This window comes from Pleurodeles waltl, chromosome 9, assembly GCF_031143425.1.
Source record: "Pleurodeles waltl isolate 20211129_DDA chromosome 9, aPleWal1.hap1.20221129, whole genome shotgun sequence".
Taxonomy (NCBI): domain Eukaryota; kingdom Metazoa; phylum Chordata; class Amphibia; order Caudata; family Salamandridae; genus Pleurodeles; species Pleurodeles waltl.
The window spans coordinates 604,487,713-604,503,336 of record NC_090448.1 but is presented as its reverse complement, the minus strand read 5'-3'; positions in this window follow the sequence as shown (position 1 = coordinate 604,503,336).

Below are 15,624 nucleotides of genomic sequence, written 5' to 3'. Positions count from 1 at the left end.
AGCAGACATCCATTGCAAGGAAGATGGAGCTATGGCGTATGAATTGGCGACAGGGTTAACGCAGTGGGACAGCATCCAAGAGCACGGGATGACATCAGGAAGAGGTGGAATGACCTACGGGGGGAAGGTGCGTTCCGTGGTATCCAGACACCAGATTGCTGTACAGAGGACTGGCGGTGGACCCCCACCTCCTCCCCCACAACTAACAACATGGGAGGAGTAAGTCTTGGCAATTATGTCCCCAGGACACGTTAATCAGCAGTGTGTCCACCACTACAGGGAACCCAGGCAAACCCACTAACACAGGATGATCAGGGACGTGGGGGCAGTGGCAGTGGGCACACAGTTCAGGGGACAGAGGCACAGGATAACAGGGAAGCTGGCAGGACTGCTGTGCGACAGAGGGAAGACATTCCCATGGAACCCAGTCTCCACGAAGCACTCTCAAACATCATGGGAGCTTACCACCATTCCCAGGAGACCATAGGCACGGTACTGGCCATGTTTCAGGAGACCCAGCGGCTGCAGGAGGAACACTACCTGGGGATCAGGGAGGACTTGAAGTCCATCAACACCACCCTGGTCACCATTGCAGGGGTGCTGGCAGACCTTGTCAACACCAGGAGGGACACAGTGGCACACCAAGGGGCCCCTGACACTAGCCTGGATGATGAATATCTCTCCACCTCTGCTGGTGCTAGTGGACAGAAGGCACCGCCACAGGAACAACAGGCCACCAGCACCCCACCCCCTGCAGATGGAGAACCACCCCACAAATGGTCCCTGAGATCCAGGAACAAGACAGAGAACATTGCCAAGTCCCGCGCCAGGAAATAAGACCCCCCTGAATGTCACCCTTCTATCCCACTATGTCACCCTGTCCATCCTTAAACTGCCATTGCTCCACTTCCTATGCCCCTTTGGTGAATGCACCTGTGAAACAAATAGACATACTTCCACCATCACCCCAGCCCATTTTACAACCCTCTCCACTTATTTGCACAGGAATAAACACACTTCAATCACAAAACAATTTGGGGTCAGTCTGTGCTTTCACAAATGTGTAATTGCAATATCTATGGAATATAGCAATGTCAATGTACTTGTTCACATACCAATGTAACACAGCTGTAGGCCAGGAGTAAACATAGCAGAGGGCACAAAGTGGGACCCAGATCTGTGAAATGGAAAGTCAAAGTGCCAAGCCAGGGTCCATGCACTGAGTGAAAATGACAGACTTATGCTAGCTCCAACAATAGTATGAGATGTGGGAAGCAGTGCCATCTTCTTGCTTATGTCTCACTGGAAGTATTGCATGATGATATTGTTTTGGTTGTCGATATCCTCTTCTTCTGCCTCCTCTTCTTCACTGTCCACAGGCTCCACAGCTGCCACAAGACCACCATATGGCCCATCCTCCTGCAGAAAAGGCACCTGGCATCGCAAAGCCAGGTTGTGCAGCATACAGCAGGCTACGAATATCTGGCACACCTTCTTCGATGAGTAGTATAGGGAACCACCTGTCAAATGGAGGCACCGGAATCTGACCTTCAGGAGGTGAAGGTGCATTCTATTGTCCTCCTACTTTGCCCATGTGCCTCATTGTAGCGTTCCTCTGCCCTTGCCCTGGGATTCCTCACTGGGGTCAGTAGCCATGAAAGATTGGCGTAACCAGAGTCACCTGCAAATGTCGAGGGGCAACTGTTAGACACACACTAACCCTCAGGACAACCCCATACCCAGACACCTATGTCAACTGTATTGGGACCTTGGCCTCACCTATTAGCACACACGGTCCCTTAGGAGTTGCCTCATCACATAAGGGATGCTGCTATTTCTCAAAATGTAAGCATCATGCACAGAGCCAGGATACTTGCCATTCACATGGGAGATGTACTGGTCTGCCAAACACACGATCTGCACATTCATCGAATGGTAGCATTTCTGGTTTCTATACACCTGTTCATTCCTGTGGGGGGGGGGGGACGGGGGGGGGGGGCAAATGCCACATGTGTACCATCAATGGCACCAATGATGTTGGGGATATGTCCCAGGGCATAGAAGTCACCTTTCACTGTGGGCAAATCCTCCACCTGAGGGAAAACAATGTAGTTGCACATGTGTTTCAGAAGGGCAAACAACACTCTGGACAACATGTTAGAGAACATTGGCTGGGACATCCCTAATGCCATCGCCACTGTTGTTTGAAAAGACCCACTGGCCAGGAAATTTAGTCTAGACAGGACCTGCACTAGAGGGGGTATCCCTGTGGGATGGCGGATAGCTGACATCAGGTCGGGCTCCAACTGGGCACACAGTTCCAGGATTGTTGCATGATCAAGTCTGTATGTGATTATGATGTGTCTCTCTTCCATTGTCGACAGGTCCACCAGGGGTCTGTACACCGGAGGATTCCACCATCTCATCACCTGCCCCAGCAGTCGTGCCCTATAAAGGAGAACAGCGAGCAGAGAGTCATCCAACACTGAGGTATCATAATGTGTTATTTTCAGAAACGGTATTAATCTGCAATGTGCCAGTATCTGTCTGTATTCCCGGCCTAGATAGATGTGACGCAGTTTTTATCCTTCCCATGTGGCCCCCTGAAATGGCGGCTGGCTGACCTGTAAGGTGGGACAAGGGAATATCAGGTAACTGCCCTGGCGTTGTACACCATCGCGGTGGGTGGTCGAAGACTGCGGCGCAATTCTGCATTGGTTAACATTGGGCCCTATGGGTCCCAGGAGCCAATGAATATGTATGCCGGCGGTGACGGTACGCACCGGTAAGGAAGTGACTGCCATTTTCTGTCTGTTCACTCACTTGATACCGGACCTTCAACAGGAGAGGACCTACACTGCAAGTGCTGCTGTGACCTGTGTCTGGAAGCCACAATGGCTACAGTGTCTGGGGAAAGGGCCCCTGCCTTCACTTCGGAGGAGTTGGAGAAACTAGTGGATGGGGTCCTCCCCCAGTACACGCAACTGTACGGTCCTCAAGACAAACAGGGGAGTACACTGTGAGCATGCTGCATGGACAATGCCTGCTTTGAGTGGTGTGGATGGAAGATACATGGGGGGGCTGAGGCCTGCATGTGCGGATGGTGAGTGTATGTGCATCAGGGCATGGGTGGGAACTGGTGCGCAATGAGTATGATGGTCCGAACAGGGGAGTAACTTCCTTTCCCCCTGTACCATTCCTCTAGGCCAGCGCCCACCAGAAGAAGGGTATTTGGCGTGCCATCGCCAAGAATGTCCGGACCCTTGGGGTCTACTACAGACGGACCACCCACTGCCGTAAAAGATGGGAGGACCTGCGCCGCTGGAGCACGAAGACAGCAGAGGCCCAGCTGGGGATGGCCTCCCAACGTGGAAGGGGAGCCCGTCGCACCATGACCCCCCTGATGTCTCAGATCCTGGTGGTGGCCTATCCGGAGTTGGATGGGCGCTTGAGGGCATCACAGCAGCCCTCAAGGGGGTGAGTACACTCTCATTCAGCTGACTCTGCGTGCATTACGAGGTGTCTGGGTGGGGGAGGTGGGCAGTGGGTTCCCCTAGGCCAGGGTGAACTTGGTAGGCAAGGTCCCTTGTGAGGCAGGCTATGTGGCACCCAAAGCCCACTAGTGGTAGGAGCAGAAATTGGGCTTAGGCCTCGTACCCCATGGTCAGGTGAATTTTCTAGGAACTGTTAGTGCATGGCGTAGTGCTGAGGGCTGCTCCCTGTGTGTTGGGTCCGCCAACGGTAGTGGTGTTGCATGCACTGAACATGTTTTTCTTCTGTCTCCCCCCCCCCTTTTTGTGGTCTCCCTGTTCTTGTGTACAATAACATCAGACGGAGGAGCATTGGCACCGGAGCAGGAGGGAGCTATAATCCACTTGGCCCTGGAGGGTGAAGCAACGGAGTCTGAAGCCACCAGTGGGACGGAGGGCAATGGCAGCTCCACAGCGGGGACAGGAGCAGACACCACTGACAGCGACTCCTCCTCTGATGGGAGCTCCCTTGCAGTGGCACTCATCACATCAACAGGTACAGCCGCCACCCCCCCACCAGCACCGCCCTCCCAGCAGCCCCTCAGCATGTGTCCTGTGCCCGCTCACCCAGGAGGGTGGGCATCTCCTTCACCCCAGGCACCTCAGGCCCTGCCCCAGTCAGCCCTGCTGCCCTCAGTGAGGAGGCTATTGACCTCCTGAGATCCCTCACTGTTGGGCAATATACCATTGTGAATGCCATCCAGGGTGTTGAGAGGCATTTGCAACAAACAAATGCATACCTGGAGGGCATTCATTCTGGGCATGCAGCCCAACAGAGAGTATTTCAGGCTCTGGCCTCAGCACTGATGGCAGCCAGTGTCCCTGTGTCCAGCCTCCTCCCTCCAACTTCTTCCACACAGACCCAATCCCCTGTACCTCAGCCTATCCCAAGCACACCTTCTGACCAGCCTGCACACACATCAACACACAAGAGTGGACATGGCAAACAGAAGCACCACACATCCCACAGGCACTCACACAAGCACCGTCCCCATGCAGAGACAGCAACATCCACAGCCTCCACTGTGTCCCCCTCCTCCACGTCCTCCCCCTCCCTCCATGTCTCGTCTCCACTCACACCTGCATGCATTACATCCTCAGCCACTACCTCCATCACCATCACGCCCATCACCACACACCACTCATGTGCAATCACCACCCCGACTACCATTCACACATCCCCTCTGTCCTCTCCCAGTGTGTCTGTGAGCCCTCCTCCCAAAGTATACAAACGCAGGCACACACCCACCCAACAGCCACCCACCTCACAACAGCCTCCGGCCCATGCACTTTCACCCAAATTCAGCAGAAGTACACCTCCTACAACCACTACCTTTTCCTCCACTCCCGAACTCCCTCCATCTTACCATCCCAATGTGTCTAAAAAACTTTTCCTGGCAGCCCTTGACCTCTTCCCTTGACCTCCCTACCCCACCGTCCTTCCCCTAGGGCTAGGCTTTCCAGTTGCCAGCCCAGCACCTCAGCCACCAAATCCCCAGGCACAGTGGTGCCACCAACTGCAGGCTCATCGAGTGCGCCACCCATCAGGGCTGCCAGTGTGCCACGTAGCGAGGGCAAGGACATTCCGCTACCTGCCAAGGTGAAAAAGGTGCCCACATCCCAGAGGGAGAAGCTAAAACTACCAGCCACCAAGGGCTCAGCAAAAACAAAAGAGGATAGTGGCAAGACAACTGCGGCACCATCAAGGGTGGAGAAGAGACAAAAGCAGAAGAGCAGGTCAGGAGAGGGCACAGTGGCACCGACTGAGGGACCAGTGTCACACCTTCTGTCCACGACCACACCAACCTGTACGGCGGTGAACACCGCTAGTTGCCCTGCCACAACCAGCACCATAACGGTCACCTGCTCCGCTGGCATGTCTACAGCCTCAGCGACAGTCGCCAGCCTCTTCCCCAGTGGGCAGCCGTCCAAGGCTGCAGAAGATGTCCTGCTGTGTCCCTAAGTAGGTGCTGACCCATGCACCCCCACCAGCACCGCCGCCACAGACACCGCCGCAAGCACCGCCACCGGCCCCGCGACGTACTCGGACAGTGGCACCACCGCTGACATGGTTACCATCCCCAGTGGTCAGTCTTCCGAGGCTAGAGGACAGTTCCTGGACACTGGGCAGCTCCATGAGGCATGACTACCATCACTGTTTGCACCTGCAGGTGGAAGGCGAAGCCGCAGCAGTGTGGGTTATGTCACTGTCTCCATGGCGTATCATGCTACCTGTACCTCGGCAATCTCGTGGCACACACACCCAGGTGAGAGAATTGTACCAGCCACACTGCACGTTGAGCACTCTGGGCACCATGCCCCCTCCAGAACCAATGGAGAGATACATCCACTACCTCAGTCCTTGGCAGGATGAAGCACTCTGGGCACCAGGTCCCCTCAAGAACCAGTGGAGATTGACATCCACTTGAGAGACTGTGGCTTTGCACTCCCCAGGATAAAGCAGTGGGCAAACCACCCACTGGAGAGACTTGAGAGTCTGTGGCTTTGCACTCCCCAGGATAAAGCAGTGGGCAAACCACCCACTGGAGAGACTTAAGAGACTGTGGCTTTGCACTCCCGAGGATACAGCAATTGGCATGGAGCCCCCTCGTGCAGCAGTGGCGTCGTGCATTCATCTGGCTGAGGTGCCACCCGTCCCCCTCCCTCTCAGTTTCCTGTATATTTTCAGTCTCATGCCCTAGGAGTGTTCTCTCTGTTTCCAGTCAGGCATCTAGTGTGGGCTTCGCCCATGCATTTAGGGACCAGTGGTCCACGGACAATGATTGGTACACTATCCGGACTTGTGTAGTTGGTGTACATATTTGTATATACTGAAGTTTGATTTTTGACTATCAGATTTTTCATGATTACACTGGTCACAATGATTTCCTTTTGTCCTTGCGTTCTTCCAGGGGGTGGGGGGTGTATATGTAATGTTGCTGCATGTATTTGTGTGTATGGTGTTATGGGTGTGGGTGGGGGTATTGCGTGTTGTGTGTGTGTGTCACTCTCTTTCCCCCCTCCCCTGTGTTGTAGGTGCACTACTCACCATGGTCGTTGACGGCGTCTGTCCTGCTCCTGATAGAGCAGGAGGAAGAGCAGCATTGGTAACACCTGTAGTTCGGGCTTCATGGAGTCCTGGTTCCTCGTTGGGTGTCGAGAGGTGAGTGTTTTCCCTTCTGTGTACTATTTGCACTGTGCTTTTGATAGCGTTGGTCCCGCCCCTGAAAAGGTGGCGGATAGGCATGTTGAAATACTGTGGGTGTTACTTTGACTTCTGCCTGTATGTTGGCGGTTACCGCTGCAGTGTTTGTTTCTACCACCGTGGCGGTCTGAGTGTTAAAGTGGCTGTCTATGTTGGCGGTTTCCTCAATGGTCGTGATTCCATTTTTTTTACTCCCGGCCTGTTGGCGGTATTACCACCACTTTAACACCGACTGCCAGGGTTGTAATGAGGGCCTAAATGTTTTTTAATGCATGCAATCTAGAAGCACCAATCTGGACATCGGGGCAAAGTCAAAATTTGAGGCTGACTGCAATGCAGTCATGCTCTGCTACAGTGAGTGGGAGGCCTCGGTCAAGGTTTTACCTTTGGAACTAGGTGGTCATTATGATATTGGCGGTAAATTCCGAATACCACTGCGGTGACGGCCTCCAACATACTGTCGTGGAGGCAGACACCTATCCGCCAGATTATGACACTCACACACCAAACTGACATAAACCAGCCAAAACCCAAAATCCGCCAGTCCCAACAAACGCGATAAACTGTTGGAATTAGCACCCATACTGTTACACCACCAAAACAACACCTTTCAATTAGTGACTCACAAATCACCACAGAGGACATTCAATGGTGGTAAACCATTGGTGGGGCACACTGCCGCAGAAGAAATGGCCCCCCAAAAACAAAACAAGACAGCATTGGCCAGAATAAGAAAAACACACCTTCCACAAATACACACACCCCACACAGCCACCAACAGCACCAAAAAAACACACCCCCACATCACCCGCAAACCTTGGCAAACATGTGAAGACCGCTACTCCTTGTCACGCCAATCCCAGAGACAACTGCACACACACACCACAACTACCCATATATCCGTCACGCACCACACACCACACACCCCACCACATTACTCAACACCCTCTGCACAAAACATACACCACACAACACCCATGTCCCCACAAAGGCACCCCTGTTTCACTAAAGAGGAGTTGGGTGATGGTGGAGAAAAGAGGGTTGAGCCGCAGCTGTTTGGAGCACAGGTGTAGCAGCTCTCCATTGCCAGGAAGATGGAGCTATGGCAGAGGATCATAGACAGGATGAACGCCATGGGGCAACATCCACGCACAAGGGACAACATTCGAAAGAGGTTGAACAACCCCACAGGGGAAGGTGCATTCCTTTGGAACAAGGCACCAGCTCACTATCAGGAGGACTGGCGGTGGACCCCCACCTCCTGTCCCACAACTGACAGCATGGGAGGAGCAAGTCTTGGCAATATTGAATCCTGTGGGCCTCACTTGAGTAGCCAGAGGACTGGACACTGGTGAATCACCATTACCAACCTACCACCACGTCATACCTGCATGCCATCTCATCACCTCATCCTGACTCCCTTCACTCCACTCCAACCCATACAGTGCACCACCCCAATTACCACACCTAAATGTCCACCCCTGCATGCCATACATACTGCAAGCACATCCAGCCCAGCTAGGGCTAAACACCCACCAGCAATGCATGGACAGCATTGAGAACTAGCAATCCCACAATCCATCACCATATACTACCAAAAGTGGGAGGACAACACCAATATCATTGGGAAAGGTAGAAATGTGCAATATATGTGACAGACAATTATCCTACAAATCACTCACATACCCACAGGTTCCCCAACCAATATCAGCAGCGACGGTCGTGCCACAGCAACAGAGTACCCCACCAGAAGATCCCCGAACTGATGAAAGTAACTCTGGAGGTCTTGATCTGGAAGAACTCCCTGGCCCATCTGGGACCACTGGTCAGTCGGCTACCACATCTCACAGCCAGTCCACCACAGGGTCCCCCCAGACACAAACACCACAGCAGCCAGCCAATGTCACCAAACATCTGTCCCCAGGACACGTCAATCAGTAGTGTGCCCACCTGTAGAGGGACTGAGTTGACACCACACAGGCATGGCTATGAAGGTCCTGGTGTCAGTGGGAGTGGGAACACTGTTTAGAGGAACCAGGTACAGGGGGCCAGGGACAGTCAGAGGACAGCTGTGCACCAGCGGGAGGACAGGCCCAGGGAACCAACTTCCCAGGAGCCACTCACAAATGTCCTGGGGGCATGCCAACAATCCCAGGACAGGATGGGTCAGGTGTTAAACATCATGCAGGAGAACCAGCGGCTGCAGGGGGAACAGCGCCAGGAGTTCATGCAACAATTGCAGTCCTTCAATACCACCATGGTCTCCATTGCAGTGGTGTTGAGTGAAATGGCGAATATTATGCAGGAGTACACTGCACGCCAGCTGGCCCCTACCACTAGCCAGTGTACTGACCAGCCGTACACATCTGCTGCAGCTAGTGGACAAGAGGCCCTGCCACAGGACTCACAGGCCACAAGCACCCCTCCCCCTGCAAAAGGTTAACCACCCCGCAAACGTTCCTTCCAACCTAGACAGACACCAGAGAGAGTTGCCAAGACCAAGACCACCACCAGGAAATGAGCCCCTCAAGAATGTCCCCCTTGTGTTCCACTGTGTCACCTTGTTCACTTTGGACTGCCATTGCTCCTCCATGGCCCCTTGGACACTGGACCTGTGCTACAAACAGACTGGCCCACTACACTGGACTGTTCTCAACCATCACCCCACTCAATTGCACTTCTCATTGTTTTTATAAAAGTCAAATAAACACCCTTGAACACAACTTGAGTAATAGTCTTTTATCAGATAGAAAAGTGCAATGTATTGAACTGCATTATCCTGTGCAAGTGTCCTTTCACGTGTGAATCCATTAAAAAAATGTGTGTCAGCAGTCTGTATTCATGACATCAGTACAATTTTGTAAGCGCACCAACATCTACAATAAGGGAAGGCATAGGTGACAGTCAATTGTGATGCCAAGGTAGTGACTGGTACAACACAACAGTCACACAGCACATTACTAAAATGGAGACATGTATAGATCTACAGTCTTACCTGAGTGTCATTGGAAGTACTGCTGAATGATATGTGTCCTGTTGTCCACATTCTCCTCCTCTTCCTCCTCTCTGTCCTCAGTATCCACTGCTGTCCCTCCTGCAAGTAGGGCACATGGCGGCTGAGGGCTACATTGTGCAGCATGCAGCAGACCACCACAATCTTGCAGACTTTCTCAGGGAAGTAGCATAGGGATCCGCCTTTCAAATGGAGGCACCTGAACCTGGCTTTCAGGAGACCGAAAGTGCATTCCACAATCCTCCTGGTACACCCATGAGCATCATTGTACCAATTTTCAGCACCTGTTCTTGGATTCCTAATAGGGGTCAAGAGCCAGAACAGGTTTGGGTAGCCGGAGTCACCTTGAAGAAGTGAGGGACATACATTAGCCATGCACAATGGCATGGGTTATGACTCCAGTAGCCATACATTGGGTGGTGACTTAAGTTCACCTAAGAGCCGCACTTTGTGCCTCTGTAGTTGTGCCATCACCTGTAGGATACTGCTATTCCTCAAGACAAAGGCATCATGCACAGGTCCAGGATACTTGGCAGTGACGTTGGAGATGTACTGGTCAGCAAGGCACACCGTCTGGACGTTAAGAGAGTGGAAACTCTACCTATTCCTTTTACAACTGTTTGTTTGCCCTGGGAAGGACTAAGACAATACGGGTCCCGTCAATGGCCCCAATCACATATGGTATGTGTCCCATTTCGTAGAATCCAGCCTGTACAGTGAGCAAATCTTCACTCTGGGGGAATGAGATGTAGCTTCATATGTGTTTGAGCATGGCAGCCAAAAGCCAAAAACCCTTCCAAGCACAATCGAGAACATTGGCTGTGACATTCCTGCAGCCAACCTGGAAAGAACCAGTTGCCAGGAATCGGAGCACTGACAGTACCTGCACAAGAGGGGGAATCAATGTGGTGCAAAGGATAGCAGGTATCAGATCAGGCTCCAATTGTGCACACAGCTCTGTGATTGTGGCCCTGTCCACATGGTGGGAGGAACCTTGTCTTCCACCAGCCTGCAGGTGGCTACTGCCGTGGTTGGTGGTCATAACACACTGGCAGTTGGGGTGGTACATTGGCTGTCTATGGGAGGGATCACCACCATGGTCATAATTTGGCATTCATTACCTTCAGCCTGGCAATGGTGCTACCGCCATCGCCGGCGTGGAAGTCACCTGACCGCTAATGTCATAATGAGGGCCTTAGTCTTTTTCTTGAAGATTTTCTTCACCAGAGCGAAGTCACAGTTTGGATCTGGCCTCCCTGGAGCCCTCTTCGGATACACGTCACAGGAGATTTCGATACAAAATTCTATGCTAGGACCTAGACAATTTTTCATGACAGAGATATTCTTCTAGGACGAACTTGAAGTTGAAGCCGACCTCCCTGGAGCCCTCATTGGATACGCTGTGCAGAAAGCCTTGATCAACTTTTTATGAAAGCCCTCCACAGCAAGCCAATTTTGAGTCAAAATTGTCGGATTGCATTTCCAGGAGCCCCCACTGAAATCCTGGAACTCTGGGTCTCCAGAGCTTTTCAGCAGAACACACCTGCATGTCTGGTCGGGTCGTGGTTGGCATAAGCCGGCTTGACATCAGTCCACTTATGGAGCTTTTTCCAAAGTTGCTCCAAACTTCTCCAAACTTCTGTATCCTATTCCAGGAGGTCTTTGAAGGTCCTTTAGGGGTCCACAACTCATCCCTAAGGTCCAGAAGTTCTGAGTTACTCCATGATGGTTAGGACTCCAACTCCCAGAGAGAACCGGGCTTAAACCCAAAAATGACCACTGGTCAGCTGGTCAGTTTCGTCAGGGTGGGCTTGATGCAGGGGACACTGGTCAGCTATTTACTACCTGTAGCAAACAGGGAGTCCCTTCTTGAAGCAATTGAAGACTGGCAAAAACCTTTTAGTGGTGAAGTCCAAGTGTGCAGCTGGTGCAGTCCTTCAGAGCGTAGTGTCCAGGTGCAGGTCAGGGGTCCATCAGGACATTCCTTCTTCTTCTTAGTGTTGTTTGTTGTAGGGATCTGAAGTGGGTTGCTGCTCTGCCAGTTTTATTCTTGCTCCTGGGGGTGAAAAGCAGGGGGGCCTCTGTACAATCAGGCACAGACCACCACCCTCTTGAGTTACTACTTCCTGGGAAGTGCTGGAAAAATCAATCCCAGGGAGCAACATTCTCCAAATATTCAAGATTTCAAAAATTCAGTCTCAGCGGTTATATCTGGCTGAGCCCACCCACTGGTGTGGCTAAGTTTCCATTGGATACAGCCCTTTCCAGTCCTCTCCTAATCTAATTAGGGGGCACCTGGCTGTCTGGTTTTGCAGGAAATGGGGGAGGTCCACTTGCTAGCCCAAATGTCCTACCTTCCTTTGAAGTATAGTTTGCCTTCTCTTCCCCTATCCTGTTTCACCATCTGCCAAGGTAGTTCTCCTTCCCCAGGCACTTCCTTTGTGTTCTGCCCAGGCCACTTCACACCTCATTAAGGCAGCCTGGCCAGGTTGCCAGAGGCTGGCCAATCAGAGAACGGCACTACAGAGCTGAAACTGGACTTTTAGGAAGAGTTCTAAAACTACTTCTAAGTGCAAGTTATATTAAATTCAGCAGTGGCAAGTTGTTGGATTTATTATAACTCTTAATTTGGTACTAAGTATGCCATATTTAGCTCCTTTCTATGGAAAATAAGACTTTATTATTTTAAAATAAATTCTCCTCAAGTTAGCATATTAAGACCATTCACTGCAATAGTGGAACCTGAATGTAGCTATTTTCCCTCACCAGGGTCCCTGCTTATAGTTACACTGTACGCAACCTTAGGGGCACCTAAGGCACACCTTAGATGTGAATTATATGTAAAAATAAGGAAGCTTAAGACTTTGGAAGTACTTTTAATTTAACTTAAAAGCCGGCAGCAAGGCTGGCCTGCCTTTAAAATGACACTGGGTGCCTATGCGGGGTCCCTGAAACTACAGGCCCTACCATATACTAGGGACATATGGCTAGGTTGATACAGCCAATTATTGTATAATTAGACTAATTTGCATTAGCCATTTTACACAGAGCACTGGGCTTGGGACTGGTTAGCAGGACCCAGGTCACAGTCAAGAGTCAGTAACCCCCAGTATCTGTCCAAAATGTTTGGGGGTGACCAGAGCAAAAAGGAGGTCTTTCCTAAACTGACCACTGGTATCCTCCATCATTGATTCCACATTGTTTGTTATTGTAACACAATTTTATTTTTAAATCATTACCCCTCGAACAAATGTTGACGTATGTAAACATGCCTATGTGCATATAGCATTTGTAAACAAATACTATGCTACAGTAACTTGTAATGAGTGAGAAGGATTGTTTAGGGGCATGCAAGTATTCATATTTTGTGAGTCACGTTGTCATGTTAATAACTAAATGTATTTTTTAATCATAGACTAAGGGGAATATGTAAAAGCTCCTAGCACCTCCTTTCGCTGTCCTAGCAACATTTTTTTATGCTAAGGCAGCATCAAGGAGGCCTTTTCCCCACACCAGATTTACAAAGTGGAGCAATGCAAGCATTGCGCCCCTTTGCAACCCCTTGCTTCACATTATGCCTGCAGCAGACATAATGCATGCAAGGGGGGCATTCCCCATCAGGAGGCCCAGAAAAATGGCGCAGTGAAATTTATGAGATTTCACTGTGCCATTTTTCCCATCATTTTTAATGCCTGCCAAAACAGGCATTAAAGTGATGCTCCCAATGGTTCCAATCGGCCTTCCCTATGCGTTGCTGGACTAACATCATAATTTTTGGCGGTAGTCGACCAATAGCATAAAAAATGTTGATGCTATTGTGCAAATGTGCACCATGGTGCACCGTATTGAATATACGGCGCTCCATAGCGATGTTAGAGGGCATGAGGAGCAGAATAAAAGTGGAGCATCATTTGATGCACCACTTTCTTGTAAATATACCCCAAGTACATTAGCGACTGCCTAAAAACCAGGACAAAATCTTCTAGGACTGTTGGTGGAAGCGTTACTTTGATACAATCTCCTTGGATCAAAATGCCATTGCACACCACTTTCAACAAAGAAAGATATGTGACATGGAGTGGTAAACTAAACGAATGCAGAAAAAGATACTACGAGCATTGACATAGGATGAAAGGGGAAATATTGCAGTCAAAACACAATTGTAGCCAACACACAACAGTTCATAAAATGAGAGACTTCATTGGAAGTTGTGATAACTGTATAAAGCTTTAACACATTGTTTAATATCTGCTTCTCTATGTACAGTAACAATGAAAAAATGAAAACAGAACCAGCAATCATTGTGAAGGTGCAAGCCAATCTTATAGAAAGCACATGCACCATTGACAGTACAACTGGACATGAAACGGAACTTGGGGTTAGCAATTCTAAAAATGTTCAGATGTTCTGACATCACAGCAGACCAAATCTGTTCAAGGTCCTCCAATGAGCAGGATGAACTTGCCTCCTACTTTCAAGCAACTCCTGTGAAGACAATGAGGTACAACCAGCGTTTGCTTTGTAAAAAACGTATGGGGCAGGACCTTCGTGGCAAGTTGTTGGATGTATTATAACTCTTAATTTGGTACTAAGCATGCCATATTTAGCTCCTTTCTATGGAAAATAAGACTTTATTATTTTAAAATAAATTCTCCTCATGTTAGCCTATTAAGACCATTCACTACAATAGTGGAAACTGAATGTAGCTATTTTCCCTCACCAGGGTCCCTGCTTATAGTTACACTGTACGCAACTTTGGGGCACCTAAGGCACACCTTAGATGTGAAGTATATGTAAAAATAAGGAAGCATAAGACTTTGGAAGGACTTTTAATTTAACTTAAAAGCCGGCAGCAAAGCTGACCTGCCTTTAAAATGACACTGGGTGCCTATGCTGGGGTCCCTAAACCTGCAGGCCCTACCATATACTAGGGACATATGGCTAGGTTGATACAGCCAATTATAATTAGTCTAATTTGCATTAGCCATTTTACACAGAGCACTGGGCTTGGGACTGGTTAGCAGTACCCAGGTCACAGTCAAGAGTCAGTAACAACCAGTATCTGTCCAAAATGTTTGGGGGTGACCAGAGCAAAAAGGAGGACTTTCCTAAACTGACCACTTGTATCCTCCATCATTGATTTCACATTGTTTGTTATTGTAACACAAATGTTTTTTTTTTTAAATCATTACCCCTTGAACAAATGTTGACATATGTAAACATGCCTATGTGCATATAGCATTTGTAAACAAATACTATGCTACAGTAACAAGTAATGAGTGAGAAGGATTGTTTAGGGGCATGCAAGTATTTATATTTTGTGAGTTATGTTGTCATGTCGATAACTAAATGTATTTGTTTATCATAGACTAAGGGACATATGTACAAGCTCCTAGCACCTCCTTGCGCTGCTCTAGCATCATTTGTTTATGCTAAGGCGGCATCAAGGAGGCCTTTTCCCCACACCAGATTTACAAAGTGGAGCAATGAAAGCATTGCGCCCCTTTGTAGCCCCTTGCTTCACATTATGCCTGCAGCAGACATAATGAATGCAAGGGGGGCGTTCCCCCATCAGGAGGCCCAGAAAAATGGCGCAGTGAAATTTATGAGATTTCACTGTGCCATTTTTCCCATCATTTTTAATGCCTGCCAAAACAGGCATTAAAGTGATGCTCCCAATGTTTCCAATGGGCCTTCCCTATGCGCTGCTGGACTAGCATCATGTGGAGAAGTGTGGCGCAATGATTAGAGTGGCAGACCCTGCGGCAGAGATCTGGCTCAAGACCAGGGTTCAAGTCCCACTTCGGCAGGTCTTGGGCTCAATTCCCTTGGACCAGATAATTCTCACCTTGGTGCCTAATCTAATTAATGAGTCC